The sequence below is a fragment of the Emydura macquarii genome, unplaced genomic scaffold (assembly GCF_026122565.2).
Source record: "Emydura macquarii macquarii isolate MOO-44397 ecotype Brisbane River unplaced genomic scaffold, CSIRO-AGI_Emac_v2 contig_2897, whole genome shotgun sequence".
Taxonomy (NCBI): domain Eukaryota; kingdom Metazoa; phylum Chordata; order Testudines; family Chelidae; genus Emydura; species Emydura macquarii.
Genome location: NW_027133034.1, coordinates 16,244,125 through 16,250,891, shown reverse-complemented (window position 1 = coordinate 16,250,891; position 6,767 = coordinate 16,244,125). Strand labels below are relative to the sequence as shown.

Here is a 6,767-nt window from a genome sequence, read left to right as displayed (position 1 = left end):
GTACTATTTAATATTTTAATTAACAACTTGAATAATTGAGGAAGAGTACACTCATAAAATCTGAATGACATGAAGTTGGGAGGAATTGTAAATATTTTGGAGGATTAGAATTCAAAATGATCTTGATAAATTGAGAATTGGTCTGAAATCAGTAAGCTGAGATTTTATAAAGACAAGTTCAAAGTACTGTACTAAGAAAAATAAAATGCACAAATACAAAATGGGGAGTAAGTGGCAAGGCTATGGCATTGCAGAAACTGAATTAAATCGTAGCTTTTAAAAATGTATCTACTCTTGTCTTAAACACTCAACGCAATGGTGTGTCTACCACTGCTTTGGGTGAGCAGTTCCAATGTTTAATTACCCTCAGAGCTAGGAAATCACATCTTATTTCAAGGCTGAATTTGTCTAACTTCAGCTTCCAGCCATTGAATCTTGTTATTCCTTTGTCAGCAAGATTGAAAAGTCTCCATCATTGGATATCTGTTTAACGTGTAAGTGCCTAGACACATTGATCAAGTCACCTCTCAGCCTACTCTTTGATGACTAGTTTGAACTCTTTAAGCCTTGTGATGTGAGGCTTGTTTTCCAGCCCTTAGATCTCTTTTGTGGCCCTTCTTTGAACTGTCTCAAGTGTTTCCACATCTTTCTTGCAATGTGGGCATCAGAACTAGACACAGTTTCCTAGTAGTGGTTTTACCAATGCTGTGTGCAGAGTCAAGTTCATTCCCCTACTTCATTCCCCTTTTTATGCATCCAAGGATTGCATTAGCTCTTTTTACCAGAGTGTTAAACTAAGTTCATGCTCAAGCATTATGTATAATAACCCCTAAAGTCCTTCTGAATCACTGCTTTCCAAGACATCCTCCCTACTGTAAGTATAACCTGCATTCCTTGTTCACAGCTGTATTACCTTGCAATTAGCTGTACTAAAATGCAATTTGTTGGATTGTGACCATTTAACCAGGCTATTCAGATCACTCTGTAACAGCAACCTGCCAGCTGGTGAAAGCTCCTAGGGAAAAGCTCAGAGGTTTCTCCATTCTTTCACTATTTTCCAAATGTTAAAGGTTCTACATGAAAGAGAGAACTTTTCTTAATTGTCACCGCTAGTGGAGGAACAGGACCTTATGTCCTCTTTTCTTATCACAACATGGAAGAAAAGCTTTACAAACAATAGAGCCCGAAAAGTTCTAAATTCTGGCATCTCCTAACTATACTGTGGGTATGTCCACACTGACAGCGGCAACTTCGCCACTGTCAGATCAATTTATCTGGATCGACTGAGCAGCAGTGAAGACCCATTCAACTGATCTGGAAGTCTATTTAATAAAATCACCTCCGCAAAAAAGCGTAGTGTTGCATTGATAGGTACCATTTCCTGTTGGCACAGCACAGTGGAGACGGCGTGCTAAATGGAAGTTACGAAGTCGACAGGAGTTATGCAAACTATTCTGCGTAGCTTGTGTAACTCCTGTCGACTGCCACTGAATTTCGCTGGCAGTGTAGACCAGGCCTGAGAAGGTTAGCTGAGCAGTACACCTCTGTTTCTTGCATGTTTCCTTATTGGATCCTCTTCTGGCATTCGCTGTGTCGTAGGTCCGTTACCCATAGGCCCTACTTACACTATGAAAACAGCTATGCTAAGAAACCATTTAAAACAAACTGATTATAAAGTATAATTTTGGATGGCACAGTCCCACTCTCCCTCTTTGAACAGAGCATAATCTGGTTAAATGGCTTTTGAAAACCATTATCAAGACCAGTGGGCAGACTGTACCATTAGCTTTTAAGCAGATGTCTCCATTGCAATCAATGGTACAGCATGATCCCAGGTTATGCATGAGGAATGTAGAAGAATTCAGGCAAAAGAAATGAGGATTCCATGCTACTGTTCACAGTCTTTTTCTCTATTTTTTAAAAAACTTCATCATTAGCTTTTCATATGAGATTTAATGCAAGTAAATGTAAAGGTGTACCTCAAATACAAATATGTTTACTTTTTTGGGGAGGGGGGGTGTCTTCAAATTTGTTAACCCTACAGACTCTTTCTCCTATATATTATTTTGCTCTGTGCAAAGTTATGCCAGTTATCAGTCAATTCAAATCATTCATCATTTTGTGGGAAGTGTGTGGCTGGCTACAGAAAAAACACAGTATGCATGGTTCTCCTGAAAGCATTTGATAAATGTTAGGAATCTACTTCCAGCTAGTTCAATGTGAATGCACATCTCAGGTCCTTATTCTGCACCTAGCCCTGCTTACGTTTAGGGGGTAGAGTAGGAGCTGCAAAGACTCCATGATCCTCAGACTGCTAGTGGTTGGTCTGGTCTCAAGGAACAATGTAGAGCAGCCTCAGGGACAAGAAACACTCCACTATCTGGGGATTACCTGAGCACAAGGGCATTCCAGCCAGACCCCTTTTCTCTCAGCCATTCCTCTTATGTTGGGGCCTGCCAATGAAGTGGTGTAGAGCTAATATTCTTGGTCCCATTCCATTTGGGAATTCCCTTAGGCTGGGAGAATCCCCCAACAGGTTGGTAAGCCAGTTCTCTACATTCTAGAATTGATGTTGTATAATGTACATTTCAGTGATTGGGAAACAAGGGTGAACAATTAAGTGACAAAAATCTGCAGATGAAACAAAATTATTTAGGATAATCAGAAATACAGAAGATTGTGAGGAGAATGAGAGGGACTTAACAAAGCTGAATTGGCATCATGATAAAAATACCACCTAGCTTTTCATCAGCAGAAACCAAAAATGAGGTCAGTATCATTATTACTGCTTTACAGAAGGGGAAATTGAGGCTCAGAGAGGTGAAGTGACTTGCCCAAGGTCATCCTGCAGGACAGTTGCAGAGCCAGGAAGAGAACCTAGCTCCCTGGGTTCCAGTCCAGTGTTCTGGGGACTAGATCACGCTGCTCTGTTAATTACATCAGAAATGTACTGTTGACAAATGCAGGATTGTGCCCATTATAAGGAATCATTTCAGCTATTCATGCACTTCACATGGTTCTAACTTTAATGTTACCACTGAGGGAAAAGACCTAGGTGTCACTGTGGACTGCCCAATGGAAATCTTAAGTCAATGAGCAGCAGCAGTCAATGAAGCAAGCAAACTGTTAGGATGCATGAAAAATGAGAAAAGAAATAACACTGAAAATATTATTAGCCCCATTATATAATTCAACAATATACCCTCATTGCAAATGCTATTTTCAGATCTGGTGACTATCTCTAAAAGAAAAAAGTTGCAGAAACAGCAGAAGTTCACTGATGGGCAACAAAAATTATTAGAGACTTGGAAGGAGTGAGAAGATTAGGATTGTTTAAATCTGGGAGAAGATGAATGAGAGGAGATATGAGAGAGGCATACAAGATACTGAATGGTGTAGGCCCTGGTTCAGCAAGGTTCTTATTAAGCACTAATTTAACTTTAAGCCCCAAAGTCAATGCTCAGTGTTAGGCATGTATTTAAGTAACCTGCTGAATCAAGACCATAGCGATAAGGTAGGCAGTCCTATTTACCCAGCCTCATAATATAGGAACAGGAGGACGTCCAATGAAACTGAATGAAATACATAGATAAAAGGACATACATTGTAGGGGGAAATGAATTAGCCTATAGAACTAATTGCTACAAGGCATCATTGAGGCCAAAACCTTAGCAGGATTCCAGAAATGATTAGCTATCTATATGGATAATGAGAACATCCACAGTTATGTTGGGGTCAGGAAGTCAGTGAATACTAGTATAGGTGGGAAAAAAACCTACAGGCACCCAAGAGGAAGTAGGTAGGTTAAGGATGCAACCAAAGGTTTTCAGACTCTAAAATAACTAATGACATGTGGCACTTCTTAACCTTATTTTTACTTTCAAGTGAAACATGATTTGCTTGACTAATTCATAAATATGAAGTAGGCTTTAAAACTCCACACATACATGGAGTTCATTTATTTCATACTGACTTTAATACTGTCTATCCACTATCATGTCCTAGTTTTCTTCTTTTGCATTCAGTATAGGATTTTTCATAATAGCAAGAGTCCAGGCAGATCATTTCAATGTTTCATTGTCAGTTTTCATTTGTTTGCTTGCTGCTCTGAGGTAGCTGAAGACATGGTTACCTGAAATTTTGTGATCTTGAGAAGTGAACTGCTATTTATGTCTTACAGATGAATAGCAGTTTTCTTCTGCATTTTGGTTTATGAGGCTTGATTCATTACTGCATGAGGAACCACTGATTTGGTTCGTACAGCTAGTCTCAGAAGTTTTCAAAAAACGGTACCTAACAAAGTTATATTAAAGTTTATTTAACAATAAATTTATTCCATATTATTAACAATGATTTGAACATTACAATCTTTTTCCTGGTTTGTTGCATTTCCCCCGTCACTAAATATTGTATGAATCCACACATGCCCACAATTAGTGGGAGGGGGGAAAAATGTACTCTCTTTCTTAATCGGTCAGAAACCTACCCTGGTTAGTATGCGGATTATACAGAGTCATTCATTTAGTCACATTTAATGAGTCACTGGGATTCTTCCAAAAAGGACAACATACACACTGTGTTTAAAAAAAGGGATGTCTTAAAGAATGCCACACTTTTATTTCAGTCAAACATTACTGTCTCTGATATTTTAGTTCATTTCTCTGCTTGCCTTTTGTTCTATACCATAAAAGCAAGTGAGAGAGAAAGACAAAAGGACAGAGAAATGGTAAATAAGAACATGTTTTTCTCTATATGTATGTGCACACATTTTAAGCTTTTAACTGACTAAATTGTTTATGGTTCAGTGTGCATCTTAGGCACATCCTGCTGTTGGCAACAAGGTAAGGAAGCTTTGGGAGGAATTACTCTCCCACCCAGTTCAACTGTTTGGTGTACGAGAGAAGGAAAGAACTGGAGTTAGAATGATGGTACTTTTCCTTCTTCTTTGGCATTATAGATGAGGCCTGGCTTACTGGCAGACTGAGACAGTAGTTGATTACAGTATGAATGGGCAACTGACATCGGCTGTCCACTGACAATCTGACATGCTAAAATAGAATGTGTGGCACTATGCTGGAAGGGAAAGGAACAAACATTGAATCCCTTTCCTCCCTCATTCCTCTCTCATTCTCAGCATTGGCATTCTTTTTTTCTGCTGCTGCTATTGCCTCACTTGGTGATGAAAGTGAAGCCCTAGTGCTCTCAGACTAGGAGGTGGTTAGGATGCGAGCTTGCAACACTGGAGACTCAGATTCAATTTTCTGTTCCACACCAGATTTCCTGTGTGACCTTGAGCAATTCATTTAGTCTCTGTGTTTCAGTTTCCCCTCTGTAAAATGAGGATACTACTACTATCCTCACAACTCTCCTGCGAGGTAAGAAAAATACATGGAAGCTGTGATGTGCTTAGTCAGGTAACTATGGTCATGAGGGTCATACAAGTACCTCCGACACACAGAACAGCTTTCCTTACTGTGTACAACAGAGGGACATGCATGAAAAGGGGCAGTTTCTGTTTTGGTTTCTGGTTGGCACAGAGAAGCAATAAAATGGATTATGTGAGTCCAAGAGAAAATCAGTCTCATTAAAAAAAAAAAATCACATGGGTGACAGACACTATACTGTAGGGTTGCCAACTGTCGGTAAATTTACAGTCAGCCAGTAAAAAAATGAACAATTTTAACACTGTCCATAAATCAGTAAATAAATGAAAATGTCCGTGAAATTGGGTAGAAATAAAACAAATTATATCACTTCTTCAAAGAATCACTTCTTGTATCATAAAACTACACTGACCATCACTTTTATCAATTTCCTGTTTTCTATCATTGCACACACCCAAAGAACATAAGTGATCAATTAACTGCAGCTAAAACAATTGCATCTTTCCAAATTCCTGTATACAGAATATCATGAGTGAGTACACACTTTTGTGACATTATTGTATTGTTTATGGTATTTTTAGTCATGTCAGTAAAAAGTTTACTGTCAGTAAAAAAAAAAACCAAAAAACAACAGCTTTAGTTCAGAACTTCAGTTCTGTAAAAAATAAAATGCAAGGTTGGCAACCCAGCGAAGGTCCTGATGAGAAAGGAAGTAACTCAGTCTATGGTGTGTCCGGCTAGCTTAACTACATATGAAGAATGCCCTTTCCTGTGTGCTTGCATCCTCACCACAGCACTGCTGCAAAGCTGCAAGAGAAAGAGAATAACCAAATGGGTTTAGACAAATGCTTTAATACTTGTTTTTGTTAATAAAAGGATGACACAGATGCATACAAATTAAAGATGAACAATAACAGCCCTGGACTTTGGGATTATTTAAAAAATCTAGATCTACATTTTTTAGCTTGGTCCCTAATGTGGGGATGTGTTGTTACATTCTCTGCTTAGTAATGACTTTTCATTCACATAGTGCTTTTTATCCCAAGGGCTCTGCAAAGGTGCGTAAGTGTTATTCTTATTATCCCCATTTTAGAGATAAGGAAACAGAAGCAAAGAGGCTGGGATTTTCAAAGGAGTTAAAGTGTGTTAGAGGCCAGATTTGTACAGGTATTTAAGTGCCTAGTGGGATTTTCAAGCATGCCTAGGCATTTAAATCAGACTTAAGTGCCTAAATGTGTTTGAAAATCCCACTAGGCACCTATCTGCATCGCTAGGCATTTAAATATCTCTATACATCTGGGTCTAGGTGATTTACAAATGATTTGGGTGTCTAACTCATTTAGGGTTCTTTGAAAATGCTTGCCTAAATCGCTTGTCCATGGT

At 38.8% G+C, this 6,767-nt stretch overlaps 1 long non-coding RNA gene across 2 annotated transcripts in view; it reads right to left on the bottom strand.

Moving 5' to 3' along the window:
* Window positions 1-5,971: 5,971 nt before the first annotated feature.
* Window positions 5,972-6,767, bottom strand: part of LOC137167080 (uncharacterized) — an 89,950-nt gene continuing 89,154 nt past the window's right edge. For both annotated transcript variants that reach the window (XR_010923973.1, XR_010923974.1), the window contains one exon: window positions 5,972-6,191. This is a non-coding gene — a long non-coding RNA (uncharacterized lncRNA). The remainder of the gene's footprint in view (window positions 6,192-6,767) is intronic.